This window comes from Festucalex cinctus, chromosome 1 (genome assembly GCF_051991245.1).
Source record: "Festucalex cinctus isolate MCC-2025b chromosome 1, RoL_Fcin_1.0, whole genome shotgun sequence".
Lineage (NCBI taxonomy): Eukaryota > Metazoa > Chordata > Actinopteri > Syngnathiformes > Syngnathidae > Festucalex > Festucalex cinctus.
In genome coordinates, this window is record NC_135411.1 from 16,867,010 (window position 1) to 16,893,259 (window position 26,250).

General features: G+C 39.6%; 2 long non-coding RNA genes across 6 annotated transcripts in view; one reads left to right on the top strand and one right to left on the bottom strand.

The window, feature by feature from the left end:
* The first annotated feature begins 166 nt into the window (after positions 1–166).
* LOC144017861 (uncharacterized) lies at positions 167–17,381 on the top strand. Of its 2 annotated transcripts, XR_013283280.1 has the most exons (4): positions 167–329; positions 2,396–2,471; positions 15,341–15,453; positions 17,154–17,381. It is a non-coding gene; the product is annotated as an uncharacterized LOC144017861 (long non-coding RNA). The 2 variants fall into 2 exon arrangements; XR_013283281.1 differs by lacking the exons at positions 167–329; positions 2,396–2,471 and adding an exon at positions 13,714–13,884.
* LOC144017847 (uncharacterized) overlaps positions 9,903–26,250 on the bottom strand; it is an 80,894-nt gene continuing 64,546 nt past the window's right edge. For all 4 annotated transcript variants that reach the window (XR_013283275.1, XR_013283276.1, XR_013283279.1 and 1 more), the window contains 2 exons: positions 21,616–21,670; positions 9,903–12,227 (listed from right to left, as the gene is read on the bottom strand). This is a non-coding gene — a long non-coding RNA (uncharacterized LOC144017847). The remainder of the gene's footprint in view (positions 12,228–21,615; positions 21,671–26,250) is intronic.

Consider the following 26,250-nt stretch of genomic DNA (forward strand, 5'->3'; position numbering starts at 1 on the left):
TGATCCTGACCAACATGAAATTCCGCAAGTAAAACCTCAGAGGAACTTTTAGAAAAAACCCAAAACATTTAACACACAAACCGTATCATCTGTATATTAGCATTGAAATGATCAGGCAAAGTCACATTGTAGAAAAGGTTGTGAAAAGCCTGATGCTGGCTCCTTTAAGGGGGCGGAGCTCCGGTTGGCATCGTAGGAAGTAAGAGGGGACACAGTAGTGAGGGAGATACGAGACACGGTAACAAGCGAAGACTTGGGCAAATTATTACCGTCAAGTTTAAGTTAAGTTCAGCCTCAGTTGACAGTTTATCCTGCTTCTACGTTGACAAGTAAGTTCATAACACCAAAGAACGCTGTTTATTTGTTGTATGAGTATTCGTTTTCTGCTAATCATTAGCATGCCTCATGAGCACATTTAATGGAGAGCTTAATGGAGAGAACATTGTGGATTTATTTTGCATTTAGAGTTAGATAGTGCTCATCTCCCTATGTTGTGTTGTGATACTTAGATATTGATCTATTATTATTATTTGTTTGTAGACACACACAAGTGAAGCATCAAGTACTGTACTGTGGAGTTAACCTGATTAAATATCAGCAAAACAAACCCAAGACTCTTTATTGGAGTTCTAACCGGAGTCACAACAGTGATTTGAATATCCTACCAGCCCACAACTAAGCACTATCTTTTACACATAAACATCAATGGCGGGGAAACACCTTGCTATCAGCAACAATTTCAGTTGTTTTCAAGCCTCCCATGGAGATTTCTGCCCACCAAGTTTCAGTTACTTTTTAGAACATTTTCCTGACGATTCCTTTGAAGTTTTATTGGTAGCCTCACATGGTGAGCAGGGTGAAAAGCTTCTACATGCCCATGGTCAACAAGCTACACTACGGCTGGATTTATGCGGCATGGTTCACGTGACACAGTTCATATATTTTGCTGTCAAGTCCAACAATTGCGATAGACAAGATAGAGATAGCAAGAGACAAAATGTTGAGGACAGTTACGATGACATCTGAGTTGAAGTCATTTACATTCAGTTTGACTGAATTTGAGTTATACTCAGACGCCTTTGGGGATGTTTCAGAGGCCTTTGGCAGCCCAGGTGTCTGAGAAAAGACAGTAAACGTCAACCATATAGCGTGGATTTGTAAATCGAGGCAGGGCTTTTTAATAGGTTTGTTAATCTTCTCTGGGGAGCTCATATGTGCCAGGTGCTAACTACTGACTGAATGACAAACTAAGCTCGACCACATGCTGTCACCAGTGTGTGAATTCATGATTTCAGTAAATACAGCTTAAGTAGTCTGCCCTGCCCCCGAAAATGGAGTGGACAAGGGTTGAGGATCTGTCTACAGCAGGGGTGTCCAAACTACAGCCCGGGGGCCATTTGCGGCCCGCCATACATTTTTTGGCGGCCCGCGGCAAATACTAAAAGTAATTTTTCAATGCTGTTTAAAAAGAAAAAGAAAAAAAGAGGGTGAATTAAACATTTCTAGCTCCGCAAAGACACAAATTTGCAGCTAATAATTCAGTTTCAGAAATAAAAATAGTTTCATCCACTTGTTGCTTAGTGTCAAGGTCCAATTTGTGAAAACATCACATTAAATTAATGGTTCTTAAGTGTGGTCAGTTGACGACGGATTGTTCTTGTTGTGGTTCAGAATGTCAAGTTGGGATCAGCTGCTGCTCAGTGGAGAGGCGTATCTATTATAATTGCACACAGGGGTCACTATTTGCCTTGTGACTGTAAGCAGTTTTCAATAAGTAACTGTACATTATATCAACCATTTATAATTGCTTCATTGATTTTTACCATGTTTAACCCATTCAATGCCATTGACGGAAAAAGACGTCAAATGATGCATTCTTTTTGCTGGTCTGGCAATGAATGTGTTAATAAATAACAAAAAAAAAATCAAAGTGGCCCTTGCAGCTTTCTATTTTTCTGTATGTGGCCCTCAGAGGAAAAAGTTTGGACACCCCTGGTCTACAGCATCTTTCTTACAACAACAACAACAACAACAACAACAACAACAACAACAACAACAACAAAAATGGCTGCTTAAAGAACATCTTTGTGTGTCTTTTACCCCGAACCGAGCAAAACAAAATACTTTTACAACTGGTCCGAGAATTAAACTTCACATCTCGGTTCTGGCTTTGACTCCACTTTCACTGGTCAACATGTTATGTGGATGGATGTCTATCATAATAGGATTGTCATCCATTTTGAGTGTATCCCAAGGCTTGTACAATGATAAAACTCCTACAAGGGAATTTACCCAATGAAGCTCACTCTAAAACAGGTGTACTGTGATGGATAAGCCTAAATTGCAAAACAAGATTTTGTTGCCATCTGCTGCTGTGTGTACACTCTGTTTCCAGTAGCCACGGCAGCGCCGATTCAGGCCACTGTGGACAAAATGAGATGGATGTGACACAACCTGGGGAGAGACGGTAGGTAAGTGTGATAGGGTGTGAGTACTACAGATGCCCAACCAGATTTTTAAAATCTCAATTTACCTCAGCAGTCATGGTGTAGATGAGAAAAACGGTCAGCAGCAGTAAAACAGGGTAAATAAAACAAAATGTGACAGTACGTAGAGTGTAAAAAAAAACAAAAAAAAACTTGGACTTAGTCCGAAGTGAGACGGGAAACATCTGTATTTCACTCTTAATTTTGTTCACATTCTGCCATGTTTTGTCACGGTTCTCAAGGCAAGGTAGAGTGTATGCGGTGTTATACGACATGTTACATTCTGCTACGATCTGACATGACGCACGTGATCTGACAGGATTTGTAAAGGTGGGAGTTTCATTCGAGTCTGCCATGGCCACAAATATGCTCCAAAGTTGTCCACATGAAAAACATGTCAATTTATCAGAATGGAAGAAATTTAAGGGACCCAATCAGAATGTGATGGGCCAAAATGGATCGTACTGACATCTGTAGCAGGCTGCAAGCCAAACCATTGTGCACCATCGAGCCTCTGAAATCAGCAGCCCCTACCCTCGGCCAGTCACAAATTCTGCAACAGACTGTGAGCAAACTTCAAAATGGAGAAACAAAATATCCAAAATCCAACACCACATCACGTTTTGGGCAAAGAGCGCTACCGTGGCCGTTAATTTTAGATGCAGATCTTGTATTTGTTCTTATTAGAGTCGGCTGGTGCACCAAATGCTGTGGTTGTTAAATGTACATCAGATGACCTAATTTTGTGCATCATATCAAAACAGAGGGATCAAACATCAGCTAAGACAATTTGGAAGTCACAATGAAGTTGTAGATGCCATCACGCTGCATGCAAAATCAATTTTGGATTTTTTAGCCATGTTAAAATTCTAATTCCTTACCAAAAACATAACGGAAGTGGTGTTTTCCCCCATTCACCCTCTCGGAGAAATTCTAGGTTATTCTGTTCCCCAAGCACCAGTCCCTCCCAAACTGAGAAAATGAGCGAGTGCTCACTTTATGACATCATAAAGTGCGGACCCACCCCCGCACTGCCTCTGCGGACGAAACACACGCCTACTTTCTCTGAGACCTCCATGGGATAGTGACAAAAGTAGCTTATCAGTAAACATTCTGTCCACATGAATTCATAGCAATCAATTATCCTTCCCATTTGCATTGCCAAAGTGCAATGACAATTGGCTGTCTTAAAATCCCACAGGTTCTGGCTGACACCAAGGTGAACCGGGCGCTTTACTTCCGTGTTACAAATCTAACCAGCAAAACACCTAATATTTCATAAAAAATTACATCGCCATTGGTGTCAAAGGTAAGATTTAATCATTATATGCCTACAGTTGACTTTTGGAAGGGCTTAAAATACCGTGGTGTATTCTCTTTAACGTTAGAACCGTCAAAGAGACTTCTAAGTAGATTAGGTGGCGGGGTGCTACAACCACCAAAGGCTCAGTTTGAAACTGAATGGAAAGAGGCATGTCACACCAGAGGAAACATGTTTGGGCTTGCGGGACAAATCAAAAGAAAATAAGTGTATCTGATGAATAAAAGGAGGACGCAAAGGTTGTAAACTTCACAGCCTAAACCGTGCAAGGAAGTAACCCCCTGTGGGTTTTGATTATTTGAAGACAAAGCGTCCTCTGCCCTCGGCTGAAAGCTGCATCCTAATAACAAAAGACCACAAAGGGGAAGACGGTGTTTAGGCTGCCTCTCTGATGAGGTATGATACTCTGGATGCTGCAGAATGCGGAAACACTGCTGCCCAAAATATATCAAGGAAAAAGAATTGCAATACTGTATTAGGTGACACATATCATTTGATATGTGTAATAAAATAGGTTATAGAATATAAAATAGTTGATGAGGGCTTTCCAGATATGTAGCCAACAAAGTAATTATAATGTCAATAGAAATACCAAAAAACAAGGAATGACAAAAAAATAAATAAAATTGACTTACTCCCCGTGTTTATATGCCTTAGCTTTCATTGCTAACTTTATACTCCATAATCATCACTTCGTTCCTTCAGGGCTTTCCAATTTTGGTTCCAAAATGTAATCTGTGTCTCAAAATAAAACATTAATGTGTTGAAAACTTTGTACAAGCATATCACACAACTGAACAGCAATATTAGCAGTGATGCTAATGCTAACACACTATAAGAGGTCTCCAGGCTAGTCTACCCAGACTATAGACTGTAATGTGGGCACATTACTTTAGAAAATGTATATTGTTGTTTTTTTGTTTTGTGAGTAACTGTAATTCAGTATCTTAGGCGGGAATTTTCGGTGGGGTCGCTAGTTTACAGTAGGCTACTGTCTGCCGACAGACGGCACAGTTATTCAAATAATATGTAAAAGCACAATGACACATATGAAAATATAAAACAACTTAATTCTTTACAATTATAAATTTTGCTTTTTATTTTGTTCTTGCTTGTATTATAAATGTGTGGCCACCACATAGCTCTGCCTCTGCTGTAATTTGAGTACCCCCACCCCTCTAAAAAAATGTTTACTGTGAATCTGTCGAGTATGACTTTTATTTTCAACACATAATATGACGATGCCAAATCAACAGATTACACAAGATAATCATCCTAATCCCAAATAGGGTTGCTCTGCCTCAGAGGAGAGCTGCAGTCTACAGGGTGCATTTAAAGTAAAACCTTGAAGCTTTTGGATCATTTACTTATGATCAGAGAGCGAGAGTTCATTCAACAATGTTTCCTTCAACAGGAGCTTTTTCTTCTTCTTTTTTTTTTTTTCATCCTGTGTGTTCAGACTTTTTTTGCGGCCGGAGAGGAATGTCTGAAGCAAATGTCCTGTAGCAGGAAGTCGTAGATTTATCTGCATGTTGGGCCATGAATTTGTTGTGGCTGACAGGCGCGGTAATGGAGCGTATAAGAAGCGTCCAGATTCCAGCGCAGGTACAGGAGAACCTGAACTCGGAATCTCAGTTGATTACAAAAATGTGCTTCGCTCAAATAAACAAACACCAGCTGAATTAGAGTTGCGGTGCACGGGCATTCTTTTCTCTCACACTGTGTGATTAGCCAGTTTTGCGTGTCGACAACAGAGTTATTCATCTCCTGGACGGTAAGCAGGTCCAGTATTCGATAGAAGGAGTAGTCCAGGTCCGTGTTAGAACTTGAGAAGTGTTAATCAGGGAGAGGATGTGGGCCTTCTGGTCCACCTGATTACCACCAAATGGGCTAGCAGCAGCTGGGCCTTCTGTGGGGTACACATATGTGTGTGTGGTTGGGGGAGGAGGGTAGTTAGTAGGTGCAAGGTTAGCAAAAATTGAAAAATGGGACCACAGTTTGGTGAGGAGGTTTGCATTTGCTCTCCATCCATTTTCTATAAAAGAGGCATTTTCAATCCAAGAGGAGACTGAGGGCACCGAAGTAGAGATTGTGGAATACCTCGGATATTTTATGATTTTTTTTTTTTTTTTTGGATAGCGCTCTTAATCAATTAACATGTATAGACTGTCAAGTCACTACTGTATTCCCCACTGAAATAAAATAATAATAACAACCTGAGAGAGAAATTGTACACATGCTAATGTTAGCTTAGTCGTATTGATTTTAGAGCATTTTGACTATTTCATGATCCACGGGATCGTGTGTTCAATACACCAAACTTACAAAATGAAAAAATGGTCTCCTTTCACCTTTTGGGGGGGGGGGGGTGGAATGTTAGATTCTGTCTTTTTCTGTTGAAGAATAATGATAGGATTAAAAAACTGGGCTGATCTATCTAAAATGGTGTGTTACGTTGAAAGTGTATCTAAGTTATTATATATTTGCTAAAATGCTTCACACTCATATGAAATTTAAGTGAACTACTTTGCACCCATTTCTTCAGATGAACTGTACCAGACAGTGTGGCTGTGTTTAAAATGAGTCACACCGTCTGGGGAAGAAGCAAAAACGAGAATTATCATTGCTAATGGATAAACATGCTTACTTGCAACACACTTACATCCAAGCAGACAGATATGTTAATCTAAGAAAATGCACTATTGCACTTTCCCCACCCCTTAGTAGTGCAACACCAGTTTTTGTAACCGGATAGGGAACAATCCCAAATAAAAAGAGAGGAAGCAAGAGAATTGTCAGAGCATCTTTGCCAGTTTGTAACTGACAACTCTGCTCTCTTCGCTGTGAGTAAAAACCAAAAGTCTTGTCTTCTCATCCTTGTTTCTGTGTGTTCAATATGTTTTGGTGTGTAAACCTAACATGGTGCATTGCTGCCATCTACTGGTGGCTATGTGTCAGCAAAGTTGTTTGCAAGCTTGAAATTTACAGTGGAGCATCAAACCATCCCACAATCATCACCTGCTGAAGAATGAACAAGCAGATTCGCCAACGGCGAATGAGTTCTTCCATTGTTTGTTCAAAACAAACAACCAATTACCCTCACATTCACACCAATAGACAATTTACAGTCTTCTGACCAAGCATGTTCTTTTGAATTTGGGAGGAAGCTCATGTAACTGGAGAAAAATATACTCAGCAAAAAATACCGTTAGCGCATGCAAACTCCACATACTGTAGAAAGCCAAGATTTGAACCTAGAACCTCAGAACTGTGACGCAGACATGCTAACCACAAGGCCCATCTTGCGGCCCACTTTTGCTCTTATTGACAAAATAGAGCTGACTGTTTGACCCCCCCCTGCACACATTATCTGTGGTCGCCCCCTCTCTGTCTCCTCATCATGTGCTTGTAATAAAAAGTCTGGAAAAGAATAGGGCCGATTGATGCTGACAGTGAAAGCGTGCCAAGTAATCAAATGTTCGTCTTTTCAAAGAAGTGTCTTGATCCGAACTCAAGATGTCAAGTTAAACTGCACAAATCGACGACATCCCCGATGATGAATGCATCTGCTCTCGCTTGCTCTCTTTTGCGCTGTCCTGTTCTTGTCAGCTGAAAGCTGCTTTTACGCAGTGCTGCTGCTACGCTATTTAAAGGCCAGTGAGTTTAACAAGACAATAAAAATAGGAGTGGGGGCACATCAAATCGGCGGCAGAGCATCTGCCTTAAAATACTTTGACTACATTAAATTCACTTACTGCATAGTGTAATGCCTTTTTCCACTATGTCTGCTTTTTTCCATTAGAAAAAAAGAGAGAAAATGAATGTGAATTACAAATATTTTCTCATATATCAAAATATTATTAGGGAGAGAGTATCTTCCTGAGTATTAGTATAGCCTCTTTCCATCCATCCATCCATCCATCCATCCATCCATCTTGACGGCTTATTCCTCACAAGGGAGGGTGCTGGAGCCTATCTCAGCTGGCTCTGGGCAGTAGTCGGGGTACACCCTGGACTGGTTGCCAGTCAATCGCAGTCACCTCTTTCCCGTATTGCTAAATTCTAGAAGATTGGGCATTGATACGCATTCAACACAGAACATGAATCAGGATACTGCTTCTACTTGGTTGGGAGGTTAAAATTTCAGAATACTCCTACACAGGTGGCATTCTGTCTGTGTTAACCGCTTTGATGATACCTCAGAGTCCAGAATATTGCTTGGTGCCCCTCCCAAATCCCCCAACAATTCTATGTTAGTGTCATTTACACAGAACAGCAACATCGATAAAAACTGGGAAAATGTCAGCTTTGCACACATCGTGTGAAAGGTGCTGATGTGAAATTATGTGGCAACCATGTCACTTTGAGTGCATCAGTAAGACCCAGACAAATAAATAATAATTAAACAAACAAATGAATAAATAACTAAAGCACACTGAAGCTTCCTTCTGGGATAACAGACAGCCATGCATACCAATTTAATGGAGTGTACAGCATATGGTCCGAGCACTGATATGCTGACCTCTGACCCCTTCAACCTCTGCATCAATGAAGTAAATATCTGCAGTAATGTAAAGGGTGTAATCACTTCTGTGAGATACTGTATAAACTAGGGGTGTCAAAATTACTTACTTGGAAAGCCTGTACCGGGGGAATTCCAGTCGCAACACAGCAGACACGTTTACGCCAAAATTTTGCAGCAATAAATTTAACAATAATGCAGATATTTGTGGATGAGTGGTTAGCACGTCCGCCTCCCAGTACGCAAGATCGAGTCAAGGCCTTGGCCTTCCTGGGTGGAGTATAGTAGGACAAAATCTCCAGAAATTAAGAGAAGCCCCGACGTGTAGACTGAGAAAAAGTTAAAGTGTGTACATTCTGTATTTAAAAAGTGCATTTTCCTGAGTGAAAACGGCAGACCGGGCCTTCAAAGGTAGCACAGGTTATGTTTGAGCAATAAGCTATATTAACTACATACATTAAAGTAAAGAATTGTATATTAATGTTTGTGTATGACAAAATGTCAAAAATACTGGGGTAATTTTTTTCATTTAAATTATGCAAGTAATTAACTTATTAGAAAAGGAGGAGAATGAGTGTTCAGTGGATGAAAAAATGTGGACAACGTGCTCATAACATTAAATTATAAAAAGTATTACCATATAACAGGTGCTCTTCAAATTTGGTGGGCAAAAAATGTTGATAAAAATCATTTTTGGTCAAGTGATTAATCGTGATTAATCAAAATTTTAAGATGCAATTAATCTGAATTAAAATAAATAAATAATCGCTTGACAGCTCTAATGAACATGTTTTATTCTAACATACTGCTTCAAGTAGTTGGCTCACATCACAACTCGAGGAGGTTTGGCGCTAGCGGATGTTGTGTTATAATTTGCAAACAGACACAACATGTGACACTGCACGTGCGTGTGTGTGTGTGTGTATGTTTTAAACTAAGAAGGCATCCTGCCGCAACCGGTGGCGTGAATTCCCCTCTTTTTTTTCCTGCCATCCTTGGACACCTTTCATTTAGTCTATAAATATTACAAATATTCCGCAGAGAAATAAACAAGAGTTAAAATAAGACAAGAAATGAGCCTTTTATGACCAAGAATAGACGTCAGCTTTTATGTTGGAGGAAGCGTCAAACAATCATGTTGTTGCATTGTTACATGTCCGCCTCTTGCTGTGAACGTGCCACATTGATCTTGATGAGGTCACACGCACGTGGTCCTGCTAGCTCCTGCTAACAACGGAACATCGTATAAACATTTGAAAGCAGCAATTGCTTCATCCATCCATTTTCTGCTGCGCTTGTCTCCATTAGAAGGCTAGATGACATTGGTAGAGAGGCAGATTACATCCTGGACTGGTTGTCAAATATTGATGAACAATCAATGCACACTTATGGACAGAGGGAGGACAAAGGAAACTTCAATAGTTAAAGGCCGAGTCTGCCGGTTTCACTCTGGAAAAGGCACTTTTTAAATACAGGATTTAAACAAACAACTTCTCAATTTACAGATCAGGGCTTGTCTTCTTTTCTGGTGGTGATTTTGTCCTAAACCTGCAAAGCCACGCCCCCCCGCCCAGCCTGTATTTAGCCACTCAAAGAAGCTTACATGTGTGAATGAGTGAGTGAAAAAAAAAATATAAAAATCCGTGCGCGCTGTCAAATTGCCGCGGGAGTGACGTCACACAGCCGACAAATTCGCCCGGCCCCGTTTGCGACATGCCACCCCCCGCTCTGCGATTGGCTGGAGGGTTGTAAACACTGTCTTTCCACAGAAACGTCCCGCTGTTTACAAAACAAACACAAAATGGCAAAATACAGCCTGGGGGTTTAGAACAAAATCACCACCAGAAATGAAGACAAGCCCTGATCTGTAAATTGAGAAGTAGTTTGTTTGTTTAAATCCTGTATTTAAAAAGTGTAGTCAAGAAAAAACATCAGGACGTCATCTTTCAGTTGTCTCTTTCAGGTTCTCATCATGCCTGCCAGTCCTCAACCAGGGCCGCATTTCCTGTATATAAGCAATGTATCCGAGGAAATGCTCCCACACAGTCAGTCAAACAGAGCGCTTAGTGAAGCCGCACAACAACATTTACAGATATAAGGAACTCGTTGCACACAAAAGATGCCTCTCATTATTAGGCATGCAGTTGATTTTTGAGAATATGTAAGACTTTTAAGTGCGCCTTATGGCCTAAAAAAAAATATGGTAAATCTAATGTATGAAATGGGGTTAACAACTCTAGTGTAGCCCAATATAGCGGAATCAGAGAAGTGTTTCTTCTTCACGCATTTACTTAAGTAAAATTAAAAAGTATTGTGTGGTAAAACTACTCTTAGAAGTACCTTTTTTCCCCCAAAAAAATGTTACTCAAGTTAATGTAGTGCAGTAAATGTAACTCGTTACTACCCACCTCTGGAAACATGAACATAAACTTCACCAGATTGCCTCCGTGTCGGAGCAGGCAATCAATTGTGTCGCCGTATCTGCAGAACTGATGTCTGCCTTTCTGACTTTGTGCAGAGTCCTGACACGATCTCAGAATTCCCAGGTTGTGACTCAAGGAGAAGCGGTTCACACACGTACAGCCTTATATAGCAAAAACAACATGCACCGCTCTGTTAATTTATGACACAAACACAGCAATTGTGCAAACTCCATTCAAATATGTTGTTCTATCACAGAGATCTGATATGACTTGTTCTGCCTTGTCGTTCCTTATACTATACACCAGGGGTGTCCAAACTTTTTCATTTGAGGGCCACATACAGAAAATCCGAAGGACGCAAGGGCCGCATAATGTTGTGAAGAGAAATTGTGTTTAGTACTAAAAATTGTATAAATAATTTATTTGTGATTTTGCATATTTAGAAAACTGCTACAGTATATAAACCAATTTATTTGTAATATGGCAGCAGGGTTATTATAGTTTTGGAATTTTCCATTTTAGTTTATATTTAGTAATTTAGTTAGTTTTAATTAGTTTTCATGGTGGTTCTGTTAGTTTTTTTTATTATTATTATTAGTTTTAGGTCTTTAATAAATGCTTAGTTTTAGTTTAGTTATTTTCAGTATTAGTTTTATTTTATGTATTTTTTTAATGTGTATTACATGTGTGCAATATTTAAAAAACACCATGGGTGCAACGTCATTAATCCGCTTTATATTAAAAAAATAATAATAATTGCTAAAAATCATCCCCAAAGGCTCATCATGCATTAATTATCAAAAATTAAAACAAAGGACATGTTTGCTCTAATTATAGTTAGTTTTATTTTAGTTTTGTAAACATAAAATGTAGTTTCAGTTAGTTTTCTTTTTTTAAAAAGCATCTTCGTTTTTATTTTATTTCGTTAACGAAATTGTAGTTTTGAATTTTTGTTTTTTCGTTAGTTTTAGTTAACTAAAATAAACTTTAATAGCACCTGTGTTTTTCGACACCCTTCTTATAGTGACCATTTACAAATATTTTTGTTTTTATTTTATTTGAACTGAGTCAAATGCCATTTTTAGCATATGTCGCGGGCCCCCGGGCCGTAGTTTGGACACCCCTGCTATACACTATAAAAGTAGTTCCGTGGATGCGTGTGTGGTAGTGAAATTATTGAGTCTGTCAGGAGGTCATGTTCACTCTCCCAGAACAAAGTCACTCTGGCAATGAAAGCTCACTGCAGTGCTTTATCACTCACGCATAGGAGAGTTCAACACTGCTGCTTCAAGCAGTCAAGCGTTTTGCACTCAGTCCATCCATCCGTCCACCCTGGCGAGACTGGTCGCCAGTCAGTCGCAGGGCAAAAATGGTCAGGCGGCATGTAGTCGTTCACTTGGGCTTCTGGTGTCTTCCTGCTCTGTTATTGGTCATCTCTTCAGGTATTGTTCATGCGAATGAGCCATCTTGAGAACCTGTCAATTATTGCAGCAGGACTACTGATTGGTCGGGTTGTCGCTCAGTGCGTGTTAAGACACGCAACTGATTTTGTGAAAGAGTTAAAAAAAAAAAAAAAAAAAAAACAATGCTAGCATAATTATCTGGTCTTTATTAGCTGTTTTTAGACTTAGCTGTTTTGTGTGAAACTATGAAAAGAAGTCACAGTGGGAAAACTGGCCAATATCAGTTTTCATATAATGTACAATATTCTAAATATTCATAATGATTTCCACAAATTACAATAAATAATACTGATGACTTATTGATTGATTGATTCGAATTACATACATTATGTTGCTTATTTGTTCCAGCCCAGTAAAATCACAATTTGATATTAATGCTGGAAACAGAAAACAAATATTAAGCAAATTTCAGAGTGGTCTAACATTACTACTATAAATAGAAGAATAAATATAATTTTAAAATAAATGAGAATTAATATATAAAAAAAATCAGCACATGATAGATAAATTCAATATTATATATATATATATATATATATATATATATATATATATATATATATATATATATATATGTGTTGCTATGACAAGTGTCTTACATCCTAATTCCGTTAAATACAAAATGTAACATCATCCACAAACATGAATTAATATTGAATAGGTACATCTAATTTAGTTAAATATAGTTCAATCTTTTCACATAACGTTTTTTTTATTTTTTTATTTTTTTAGCAATCACAAATTTCTGATTTATAACTCTACAAATATATATCGACTGAGGTCACTACTGGCACAAGTACTTGACCAGGTTATTCCAATAATAATAATAATCATCATCATCTACAAGTACAATAAAACACACATCTGACATGTCTTTTAACAAAACCTGGTTATAAGGAAATGATTATATCAACAGCCTGGCTTTGTCGACATTTCAACAAATGTGTTCAGAGTGCAAAATTGGATCAAATAACATTTGTGGGCAATCCAAATGTGTCATTGGGCCGTTGAAAAACATGTCCCAGACTTGGCTGTTCCACACCGGGAAAATATGACAAGCATGCGCGCAGCCTCCCACACTATTTGTCGTCCTTTAGTCCCGCGACGTGCGTAAAAACGGGGACGGGCCAACAATGTGATATCTCTTCACGTCTCGGGCCCGGGAGTGGTGAAGGACCCCCCACCCCAGCCACATCATGCATATTGACCCCCCACCCTCTTAAAAAAGTTTAAAGCTTCTCGCTCAGCTGGGTTCTCCCTTTGTACGGCGAATGTTCAAAGTGTCACACCGCCACCAATCATCCATGTTACAACATCTTGAGCAGCGAGGGTCCTCGCTCGGACCCTCATGGTGCCACGGGCTTGAAGGGACGATCCACTTTGATCTCCTCCTCTGAGAGCCGTGGAGACATCTTGCAGTCTCCCACCCTCCTCCATCGCCACCTCCCGCCCGCCTCCAGCGCTCCCTCTGCTGAGAGACTTAAAACAGTAGGCTGGAGGCGGTTATTTTGGGAGGGCTGAAGAATAATATGTTGTACTCCGTGGCGGCCCATCAAGCCGGTAACAAATGTGGTAAGAGAGCCATAAGGGTTGGAGACATGCGGAGGGAAGAAAGACGAGGAGGCTGCGCTTTTCTGACACAGTTTCCACCATTCGCTTTTTTTCTCAGGTCAGCAACTCCTCGACCAGTACTACAATACAATACATCATTTTTCCAGTGGTGGAACAAAACATCAAGAGTGTCCCTTGACAACATTAGGATAGAAGTGTGATAATATAATAATTTATGTTTGGTAAGATATCTTAGAAAAGGTTAGGTTATGTTAGGTAGACAGCTACCTAGCTAGCTAGGTAGCTAGCAAGCTAAAATCTTAGGTTGCTACCTAAAATTTAGGTAGCTAGCTACTGAAGGTCTAGATAGCTTTGGCTACCGAAGCTTTTAAAAGGAACCCCGGCTGTCATGACAAGTTTGCTCTATATTATTTATTTGGTCGTTACCAACATAACTATAAGATTCATTTTTCAAAAATCATTTCCAGTTTAATACATTTTGTAGAAGCTTTATTTAGACGTACGCCGCCATTGTTATTTACGTCGCAACGCATTCCGTGCGTAGTGACGTAGCATGGCGCTGGTTCTCTGCCGAGCAATCTGAATTGCCAGTAAAGAAAGCAAGGTAAGCCTCCGTTCTTGATAGGCATTTCACATTGCTCGACAGAGAACCAACGGCATTCTACGTCACTGCGCACGGAATGCGTTACGATGTAAATAACAATGGCGGCGTACACGCAAATAATGTTTCTACAAAATGTATTAAAATGGGAATTATTTTTGAAAAATGAATCTCATAGTTATGTTAGTCGTGTTTCGCGTTCCGCGACCTTCCTTTTAACGCTTACATTAGTAACAACCAAATAAATAATATAGAGCAAACTTGCCATGACAGCCGGGGTTCCTTTTAAGTAGCTAACTACCTAAGTAGCTAGCAAGTGACCATATTGTGATAGCTACAGTTTAGTGGCAGATCTAGTGGCCTTTTATTACAATCAGAAGCAAGGACCTACATTTTGAATAGGCCAATAGACCCTTCCAGTGTGACGTCACGTGGAGGGCAGGGCGTCAATTTGTATGTTAGCAGCTAGCAAGCTAAGATAGCTTGAAAACTTTGATATACAGCAAGACAAGTATATTCGGACACTAACTATTTAATGAATGACAATTTACACCATGAAAGTAGTGATCGACGTACTATATCAAGCAAAAACAACATACCTTAAACTTCCGCTTCCACTTTGCCTTCCAACAAACTCCTGTTTTGTAGCTAGCGGCTCCAAACGGCTGGTTTCAATGAGTCGTGGTAATATAGTGCCCTACTTGGGACGTTTTTGTGACACTTGACATATTTCCCACCCATTAACGAAAACGTGCGCCGAAAATCAAGCTCTCTGTACATTCATTTGTTTATGGGATGTTTGCACTCCGTGAGGCACAGCGGACGCTAAGCAGTCTCCTGGCTACCCTGCTTTAGGACTAAACGACTGATCGTTTTTGTATAGACATCGTGACCTCAGAGCGATTTTGTGATTGTCAAATATTCACTCTTTTTTTTCCCTTTTTTTTTTAAGCACTCTTATTCCCCCAAGCTGCTTGTGGACGGGTCACGCTAACCACTCAACTCCAAGCTGGTTCAAAAAAAGCACCGCGTCCATCTCACACAGTCAGTCACCCATCCTCTCCTGTAAGTAATTAATCCTCACCTTTGTGATGTAAAATTATACTTCTAACTAACAAATACTGCTATCACGAAAGGCGAACAAGAAGTCGCGAAGCATGCACCACCAAGCAAGAAATGATAACGAGAGAAGATGGAGAAGCTAATGCTAATTGCTAATGTGAAATGCCGAGTCTCAAAAGACTCGACAGAAAGAACAAATTCATGGCAGCTAGCTATGAACAGCAAATTAGTATGACAATTAATTAATAAGTAGCTAGAAATGTGTTTTTGTTGTTTTTTTCTAAAGACAAAATTACGCTATCTTTTAAATATACAGCAGAATGATGATTATAATTTCAATGGAACATTTGTTATTGTAACCACTGCAACTCACTTTTTATTAATGTATATGCTATTTCTTTTTTACATTAGTCACTAGTTCACCCAATTTTATGGCTGTATTGCTTGTTATTATAGTTTATGTATATATATATATATATATATATATATATAGTTTACAGTGATATCCGATTCATTTCAATTGAAGAAAACTCAAGAAGTTTTAACATCTTTAACGCGGTTCAACCCATGCATCATTTTTCTTGACGAGTGCTGCTAAAAACAGCCCAGAAAGCCATCAATGACACCTATGCACTTTCCATGGGACCCAAAACCCTCCGACCCCCGGGTCTCAGGTCGCCCCCACTGCAGTCGCAGCTGATGAACTACAGTTCACTGAGCAGTGAGATGCAGCTGATTGATTGGGAGCCAGATAGGCGCCTGCATCGTTCCACTGAGGGCAGCAGGGAGGATGGCCGGGCCAGCGCATCCCATCTTACTCATTTAACTTGGCCCAGAACCTCCCACTTTCCCAGACAGTTTCACTGCACTAAATCACCAAAGTAAAACAATATCAGTGAACCTTATGTGCATTTAGGGACAATAACATATAATAGACAGTATATGTGCAGTGCTGTGAAATGAAAAGTTATTTAAAGTTTTAAAGTAGCTGGATTGCTCTTTTGTGTGCATTTATGCAAAGCCACACCCGCTACATGTCAGCAGAAACTTTATACGTATACTTTTTACGTACATCCTTCATAATGTACACACACTGGCCACAATATTTGGTATATGTATTAGGGCTGGTTAAAAAAATAATAATTGAATAAACAATATTGAATAGATTTTTATTTTTGATAATTTATTTTTACATTTTTATTTTTTTATCGAATCATAAAACCATAAATTTAATATTTTAATATCTCTTTTTACCATAAATTCATACGAAAATGGAATTTTAAAGGCCAATTTGTTTTGTATCTTACTGTTTTCTTGAAAGTTACTGTTCATGTGAATTTAAAAGCATTCTCTTACATTTATAAAAGACCTGACTTATTGTACTTTAAGACAATTCAGAATCTTTATATTTATAATGATTGGATTAGAATGATGAAAATATTTGTATTGCATTTGTATTGCTGATGTCAATGTTCGTGTATACTTACGTGATTATAATACGTTACTTTCATTTTAATAAACTAAATCATTTAACCAGTTATTGCATCATCAAAAAATGTTTTTATCATGTCCTTGATATTAAAGAATTGATGTTCCATAACTACTCAATATCGGATTGCATATATATATATATATATATATATATATATTTTACAATGACAGAACAGATGATGAGCCAACTGATGATGGATGTTGTTGTTTAGGGAATCTTAAGGAGATCGCAGATCACTGGAGTGCATGTGAAATCAAGTGTGCAGGCAGGATAAGAATCTACCGATGAAGCAGGCGGCCATGATTAACAAGCCTCCCCGCACTCGCTCCTGTGGCCTTTTCCTCGAAAAGCGAGTCATGGGACCTCTCACTCATCTCCCACTCATCCTGAATCTTTTCACCTGTGAAATATTAGCCCCAGTAAGATATCTTACAATTGTCCTTCCCTGTCTGTCTCTGACTTCTACACCACTATGACCACAATTATTGAATTTCCACTAAAATGATTATCTATGCAAATGCACATTTCATGAGATGCAGGTGTTAAATGCAGTGCTTGGTACCAACCTCCCCAATTCAGGGTCCAGCACCCTCATAAACAATCAGTAGTAAAGACAATCTTTTTTTGTAAAGTGGCTGCCGAGCAGATGAGGAAACCCTAAACCGTTTATTAGCAGCACTTTACACCCTTCAGGCCGAGTGGAGCCACTGTAAATAATGGCAATAGCAGGCCCGGCTGATAAGTCCACTCAGAGCGTGATTTAGAGCGGGGTCACGTACTGCCGAGCGCTCGCTCCCTCCGAGCCTCGCCAGAAATGGGCGTCGATTCCAAGTGACGCCGGTATGACGTACGCGCGGCCAACAGTGGGTTCTTTCTTTTTTGGATTTGTTTTCAGAACGGGCCAGGGAGGAAGCAAACATACACTTTTCTGCTGACATACAATGTGTTGGTGGTTTGGAGCGGTGAAAATGCACACCATCCACCCAACAAAGTGTCAATGGAAGGAAATCAGACGTCGTCAGTATTAACACGGGTCGAGAAGGTTGGATGTGGATGAGAGTGCTCACTGAGTGATTTTGACGTGCGTTGCAACAGGAGACCGGCACATACAACACTTCTAGATCTAAACTCTAAGGAAAAAAATGACGTTTGTAAAAACCAAATTCGTCCTTTACGCCCCCAAAGAGAGTGCAAATTTGGACCCAAACCGCACCTCACCAAGTGTTTTTGTGCCTAAGCCTTGACTGTGTTGTTGACACGATAGCATAACATCATTACAATTTTGGAAGCACCGATATTTGAAAACGTGCAATGGAACACGATCATGTACTACAGCAACACAGTGGTCAGAATGTCTTAAGAGTGATATTTCCTCGCCAATCGACATTGGTCAGATTAGCCAGTGGTGGCTTCGTGAACGGCATTCAATAGCCGTTTAAACAACGTCATGGACAGACGCCTGTTCAGTCGGCATAAAAATGTCTTTTGCGTTCCGGGGCAAGTCTAGTTGATCGTGTTTGTGACCATGTTGCGCCAGGTTGGGACAGAGCTGCTGCACCCCGGGTGCATCTCGCAAAGGGGAGATTTTATAGTTTACCTGTATAAACACACTGCCTCCACCAATCAAATGTCAATTTCTGCTTCTGCAATGTCAATACTGTGCGCACTCCCACCACCTTCTGATTATTTTGTGAATGAGTGGAGCAGCTTCGAATGTGTCGGAGTCGGCTGCATTCCATCTCCCACTGGTTCTCTCTCTCTCGAAGTCTCCAATGACACTACAAAAAGTCACTAGATTTGCTGCCTGTAGTATTTTTTTTTTTGAAAAATAGTCACTGATGGGGTCCTTATAGTTAGTAGAGCAAAATAATAAAGTACAGAAAAGTCACTAAATTGGCAGCACAGAATAGGCTCACTTTGTAACATGCCCTGGCACCTCTCATCATTACTACATAGTCAAAATCTAATCATCTAATCGTCACCCATGGGCGAGTACAAATACCAGGTATCTGTATCCGTGCTAATACCAGCCTTATTTGAATGTACCGATAATCGCAATGGTGGCCGATACCAGTATCGGCCGTCCTCTAGTGGCCATTTTGCAATCAGGAACTATGAAATTGAAATTCGAGGGAATAGAAAATTGCCATTAATTTCATACAAATTTAAGGAAAAATACCATATTGGGTCGGGGTGTAAAGAAAAATCGATTCAGCAATATATTGCCATATTACAGCACACAATTCTTGTATCGATTTAATATGTGGCCGAATCAATATTTAAATATAATTTTTTTATGGAAATATTCATCAAAAAGTATTACTTTAAGCATGGAAGAATGTTATATTAATGGAACATAAAGGCTTAGTATTTCATTTTAATGCTGTTAAACATGAATCAGATTGCAACCTGTTTGTTAAATACATTATCATACAAATCTTACAGTGTATAAGTACAAGTTTACTGATTAGAATTTTCTAAATTTGAGTTAAAAAAAAATCATAATAATCGACTTACAGATACGTATCGGGATTAATCAGTATCAAATCGAATCGTGACCTATGAATCGTGATACGGATCGAATCGCCAGATACTAGGAAATTTACACCCCTAATATTGGGATATATAGGTCTTTCTTTAAAATTATCACTTTTTTTTGGGGGGGGGGGGTGAGTTTTATGTACTAGTGGTATCTGTATCTGGTATCGGGGACTACTCAAGAGTTGAGTATCAGTATCGGTGTCGGTCTGAAAAAAAGTGGTATCGAACATCCCTAAAAATAAACGTCAATGTTCAGATGATTCTCTTTTACAAAAATGAAAAAACACACACAAAAAAACAAAAAAAAACGTACTAATTGTAATAATCTCAGTTCATACAAAGTGCCAAAGCCTTCCCACATCTATCTATTATATGTATTTAGGATAAAGTAGCTTTTATTTTCACATTTGAATGACTAGCTGTTCCTATGCTTGTGTTGAGTGTGAACACTGAGAGCCCTTTTGGTTGGTCGGAAATTTCCACATTAACAAATTAATTCACACGTAAAACATAACGAACTTGGCTGCAAATTAGTTCTTAAAAAAAAAAGTCACACCAGGGAGAAAAGGTGCAGCTCGAGCTTAAGCACATAATGATCCCAATCAGGGAAATACAGGCCTTGAGGGAGGGCATTTATTAAAAAAAAAAAAAAAAAAAAAAGGCAGGATATTATTGCAAAGTCACCTGCGTGTAGCCTCGCTGGTACTTTACAGCACTTAGCTCGGAGGGTTGAGGTCACACCGGTGACATCACTGTCTCCAGAAATGCGAGGGGAAAGGTACAATGGCGTGCCACACAGTCGCGAGACTTCATGGCCCCCGCGAGGAGGAAATGACTTCATGCTCTCGGTTTTCGTAACAGGGCTTACCACTTTTACCCGTGGGAGGTGGTCAGGCGTGAGGCGGGCATAATTATACCCAACGTAAGTCGGAGGCACCTCTTTGGGCTTTTTGTAAGCCCTCACAGCTCTCCAGACACCTGTATTTTTCTTGCAACACCTGGCTGTTTAGGAATGGGGAAGGTCCCACACAGTTGGAAAACGTGTTGCGTGTACAGGATTTTTCGGGGGCAAGCAAGTCTTTTTTTTTTTTTTTTAAATCTTGTTTGCTAAAGCAGTCATGCTTTAGTGCTGTAAATAAACTCTGAGAAGAAGTGTCACATTGATGCTGTGCAAAAAGAATCTATAAATATTCTAGGCAGGGTTGAATAAAGGCAAGCTAAACTCCATGACCGACGTGTGTAAGAAGCTACAGATTATTATTATTATTATTATTTTATTTTTTTTTTATTTTTTTTTTCGGTATTATTTCCTGTATTATTATTAGAGCTATCAAACGATTACATTTTTTAATCAGATTAATCACATCTTAAAATTTTGATTAATCACGATTAATCGCTTAATTAAAAAGGCTTTTTATCAACATTTTTTGCCCGCCAAATTTAAAATGCACCTCTTATGTGTTAATTTTTTCGGCATTTAATGTAAGGAGGACATCTCATCCTCCTCTTTTTCTAATCAGTTAATTACTTGCATAATTTAAAGTGGAAAAAAATGACCCCAATAGTTTGACATGAACAAATATTCTGAATGTCACACGCAAACATTTATTAAATGCTTCACTTTAACACGTTTTGTTTATTGTTCAAACACAACCAGTGCTATCTTTAACGTAGCCATCCTCTGTCAAGCTAAAGGATTATTTGCAGTCAAAATTAATAGTGCGATTAATCTGCATTAATACATGATTAATGTGATAATTTTTTGTGATTAATTAATTAGTTAACCCTTTAACAGCACTAATTATTATTTGTTTATTTTTTTCAAAATGAAGAGGAAAGCGGAGCTACATTTTTAGGTTTTTTTTCTGTGGTTGTATGTGCTGAAGTTTTTTTCAAGTTCATACTGTGCCTCCCTTTAAGGAGTAGCGCTTGAGCCTTGTTTTTGTTTTGTTTTTCTCCTCCCCCTTTATTTTTCTTTTTCATCCAAGAAACTCAGGGCACTGATAAGCGAATCGCCAGGCTTCCTATTCTGTCTCCCTCTGTTGGCCATTGTTGTTTTCATGTTTCCTGGACTTGTGAATCTCCAATCTGAGTGTGATTGGGTGCGAGGATTAGTGATAAGTGGCACTTACTTGGTGCTTGGTGAAGCTGTCAATGAGGTGGCCGCATGTTAGGTGATGAGTCCATCTACAACATACACACAGTGGAACCTATGAAGTGCAGTGAAGTGAGTTAAAATTCTTTTCTGGGGTCTATTTCACAAAGCAGGTTTAGTGAGAACCCTGAATCAAGAAACCCTGAAATGTGAGAAACTCTGCGTCTTCCGTTTCAGAAAGCGAGGTACCTGAAACCAGAGAAAACGAGGTAACAAGCCTGTTTCATAAAAAGAGGTCATTTAAGCTCTCGGTCAGTTACCGTAAAAAACATGGTCCATGAACCTACCTTAGTCGGTAGCGGTTTTTCACAATGAACCTCGAGTTTTTCCCCGTACCCGCCTCCTTTCAGCACGATATTTCATTTCCTCATTTATAAAGTCCGCTGCGGTTACTTTTTGCGTAAATACACCTGTAGTTTATAGTGTAAAGTCTACTTTTGTCACAAACATGGCATTCTGTTGACAATGACCCTATTGATGAAGGTGCCGCTTTATTGTGCAGGGAATTAAATATTCAAATGAGCGGTACCGTTTCACATCACAGTCCATCATCTACATACACAACATAATCCGTTGTGCTCGTTTTTTTTTTTCTTATAACCGTTTGAATGTTTTTAGATTTCATCTAAGTCAAGTGCGCTTCTCACCTGTATGATGGCACCTAGGGGTGTGAATTGCCTAGTACCTGGCGATTCGAATCACGATTCATAGGTCACGATTCAATTCGATTAATCCCGATACGAATTTATAAGTCGATTGTTGCGATTTTTTGAAATTTTATTTAAATTTAGAAAATCCTAATCAGTAAATTTGCACAGTGTAAGATTTGTATGAAAATGTATTATTTATGTATCTGAAACTTCAGTCTTATAAAGGTTGTAATCTGTTTCCTGTTTGAACAGCATTAAAATAAAATATTAAGGCTTAACGTTCCATTAATATAACATTCTTCCATGCTTAAGGTGTGAACCCTAAGACGTTTTGGTGTATATATTTCCATCAAAAATGGATACTTAAAAATCGATTCGGCCGCCTATTGAATCGATTCGAGAATTGCACAATGTAATATCGCGATATATTGCCGAATCGATTTTTTTTAAACACACCTAATGGCACTTAAATGAAATGAATTAATAAGCTACCATTTAACAACAGGTTTCCCCTGTAACATGATATTGACTGCAAAGGACTACATTTAAATTGACGCATTGACGGGAGCAGCAAAGTTCTCCCACGCCGCCTTCCTCTATGGGGAGCTGTTGCGGTGTTGCACTTTTTTTTTCTAAAGGCATGTTCAAATTAGCCATATGACCACATTAAGATTTTCAGTTGAGGCGTAAAAAAAACAAAAAAACACGGAAGCAGAGGGCGGCGTCTGCTTCCCCGTTGCCATGGTGACTCAACGAATCAGGGCTCCATTGATGTGGTCTTTTTAGTGTAGTGGTAACTCCAGGTGTAATTACTCTGCATTGATAAAACTACTTTCAAATCAGCTGTCCTGGAACCGAAAATGTAGAGTTTCCTCTCTCATTGTATATCATCAACTTGCTGTTCAGGGTTAATCTCGGTGTTTGTTGAACATGCTTTGTGAAATGGACCCCTGGTCTTTACAGATCTAAATACCTTTACTGTAGCGACTTTAAAGTGGTTAAATTTGCATAAAAAGAATTTCATGCAGTCATGAATTCTGCATAGTGTAATAGTGGTTAGCATGTCTGCCTCACAGTTTTGAGGTTTAGGGATCAAACTCAGCTCTGGCCTCCAGTTTCCTCCCAGACGCCGAAAACATGGATGCGAGGTTCATTGAAGACTCTTAAATTGTCCATTTGTACACACGTGCCCTGCAATTGGCTGGCGGCCAGTCCATGGCGTCCCGTGCCTCTCGCCCAAAGTCAGCTGGGATAGGCTCCAGTTCACCCGTGACCCCAATGAGGACAGCCGTCATCGAAAATGGATGATGACTGGACCGAGACTAGAGCTAAATTGGGCCCAGGCAGCTCTGAGGAGTTCTGCCGGTGGAAAGAACCGTCTGTGCAGCTTTTCGCGGTGTCAAACAGGCTTCTTGTGTTTCTGCCTCAGCCCACAGACTTTGCTTTTTTGGTTCTTGTTCTCCAAAGCACAACGTTGAGGTCTGTGAGGTTGTTTTCTGGCCCGCGGGGAGGCTTTAGGGGTGGTCTTGCAAAGCTTCGGCAATCTGCTCAGCGCCCGTTCGTACAACTTTGCACATTTTCCGCTGATAAATTAGAATTCCGCCAAGCTTTAGTTTGGCCGCTGACCCAAAGGCCTATAGTGACCTTAAACAAAGGAGCTGCGGGGTTGGACCAGGATGGAGAACGCCTCTGGACTTTCTCTCATGACGATCAAGTTGATTTGCGGTTTACGACAGCTTTTTAATCTCCTTTTGAAATCTTCTAAATTTCATCTAGTGTGAAAGAGCGTGTTTGGGTTCATTTAATGGAGAAAATAATCAGAGCCGAGCACGTTTGGTATTTTCGCAGCTCAGAAATCAGTAGGATCTGATGCGCTGGAGTCGAGAGTCAACACGGTCACAAGCTGCAGACAAATAAAGTCACAAGAGCTCATAAACGCACACAAACACTCCAGCCCAAGCCTTCGCAAGTTCACATTATAGTACATGCCCACTTTTTACCACCCAGCGGGAGCGTGTTTTTCTAGATCATTTGAAGCCGAAATATGTGAGCTGCGTGAGTCCTCTTATGAAGTTCTGCCAGGAGGGAACACAGAACTGCTGAGAACCTCGGACAAGGCGAAAATTCCCAGAATCCAGCAGGGTCAAAAACGCCCTCTCCTGATTTTTTATTATTATTATTTTTTTTTGCTCTAGCCCAGATACTAATACTGTGCACAGGAGACACAAACAGTCCGGCTAGTAAAAACCTTACATCATTAGATGGGTGAGTAGATGAGTGCGTGAATGAGTGAGTCAACAAGCGTAAATAAGTGTGGACGACTAGTTCAATATAAGCACACAATTTATTCCTGTTAAAAGATAAATGATTAATTTCCATTTTCCTTTGGCAAGAACCATATATAATCAATAATAGCACAAAATTGTTGTTAGTCAGCCAGTCAGTCAGTTAGTTAAGTTGATGGAACGTTTAAAAAATGTAATTGTACAAATTTAAATCAATTCGTTAACATATATTTACTTTTATCAATTGCTCAAATGCACCTGAAATAAAAGATGGAAGATGATAAATATTGCTTTTAAAAGTTCGATGATTTTGCTAAAATACTGAATATTTCAATTTAAGGTGAATAAATATTTTCTAATAACTAATTACTTTTACTACTGTTGATTATTCATTATTATAATTGCTTGTCAATATGTAGCTCGCTAGTTAGATAGACAAACAGACAGACAGTTTATTCATCCTGTGAGGGAAACTATCTAGTCACATCAACAACCAGCAATATTCACATTAATATAATACAATACATCATAACAAAGAGGTGGTGAAATTAAAAGAAATAAAATCCCAAAATATCGCAAACATCTGTTATTGTGCTATTTATTTATTTATTAGAAATTACAGTTCTACATCATTGCAAACTACAATCAAAATAATAAACACTGCTCTGAATTCCTCTCTGACAGTCAAGATTTTTTTTCCCATCTTAATACAATATTCTAGGCAGACTTAATAATGTATAGTGGTCTCTTAGTGTCCATTTCATAGTGTTGAATGCTGCCAAAAACTGAGCTTTCCACGAGTTGTGACTTCAAGATTGTCATGCTCGACTTTTCAAATTTGATATAAACGGTTTCCCGGACTCTATTTTCTCGGCGAAGCCGTCTCTGGTGAAACCTGAGTTGCGTTTAAGCTGTCGCGCAATAAACCCCCGGCCCTAAAGTGAAAGCCTCCCATGTTGACGGGCAGTTAAAACACGTGGGGTCTCAAATGTTTGCTGTCAAACCGGCTTTGTCTCCGCACCAAACACCTGGACGACAGGAGTGAGACACAGTTGAATCCCTTCATAGTCGTTTTTACGACGCCTCTGGGCATTATCCAAAGACTCTGCCTCTTTTACAGGATGCACCATTTTTATTTCCAAAACAACACCAAGTGCCATATTTGGAATTAGTGTTTAGCTCAGATAGGCCTTGTCACTATGTTTTGTTTTGTTTTTTTCCCACTGAGAACTCCCTCACTGAAAAGTGCCTTTCTCAGCACCGGCCTGTCTGACTGCGCTTCCTGTCCCTCACTTTGCCCGTGCACGTTGTTATTAGGCCCACCAAATGGCCCTGGTTCACTGGTGGTCTCCGCTAATAACGATCACTGATGGACGGCTCTCGCCGCTTGTGGCCTTGGGCTTCGCGAGACATCCAGCTAGCGAGGCGGCCAAGCGCTCGTCACTGCAGCACATGCTGCTGTAATCTGAGAATGGAATGAAATAAACTGTAATGGTTTAAAATGCACCTCATTAAGAGAAACGACATGGGGTCCGCCTGCCGCGTTTGAGATACTAGGCTAGGTTTCCTTAACTGGCCTGTGGAGGGACGTTTAAGGGAGTCGAGAGGGGGTAATCGGATCTGTGGAGTTAATCTGGAATAGTCGAGATATGTTTACACCTTAAATGAGGTCTGAAT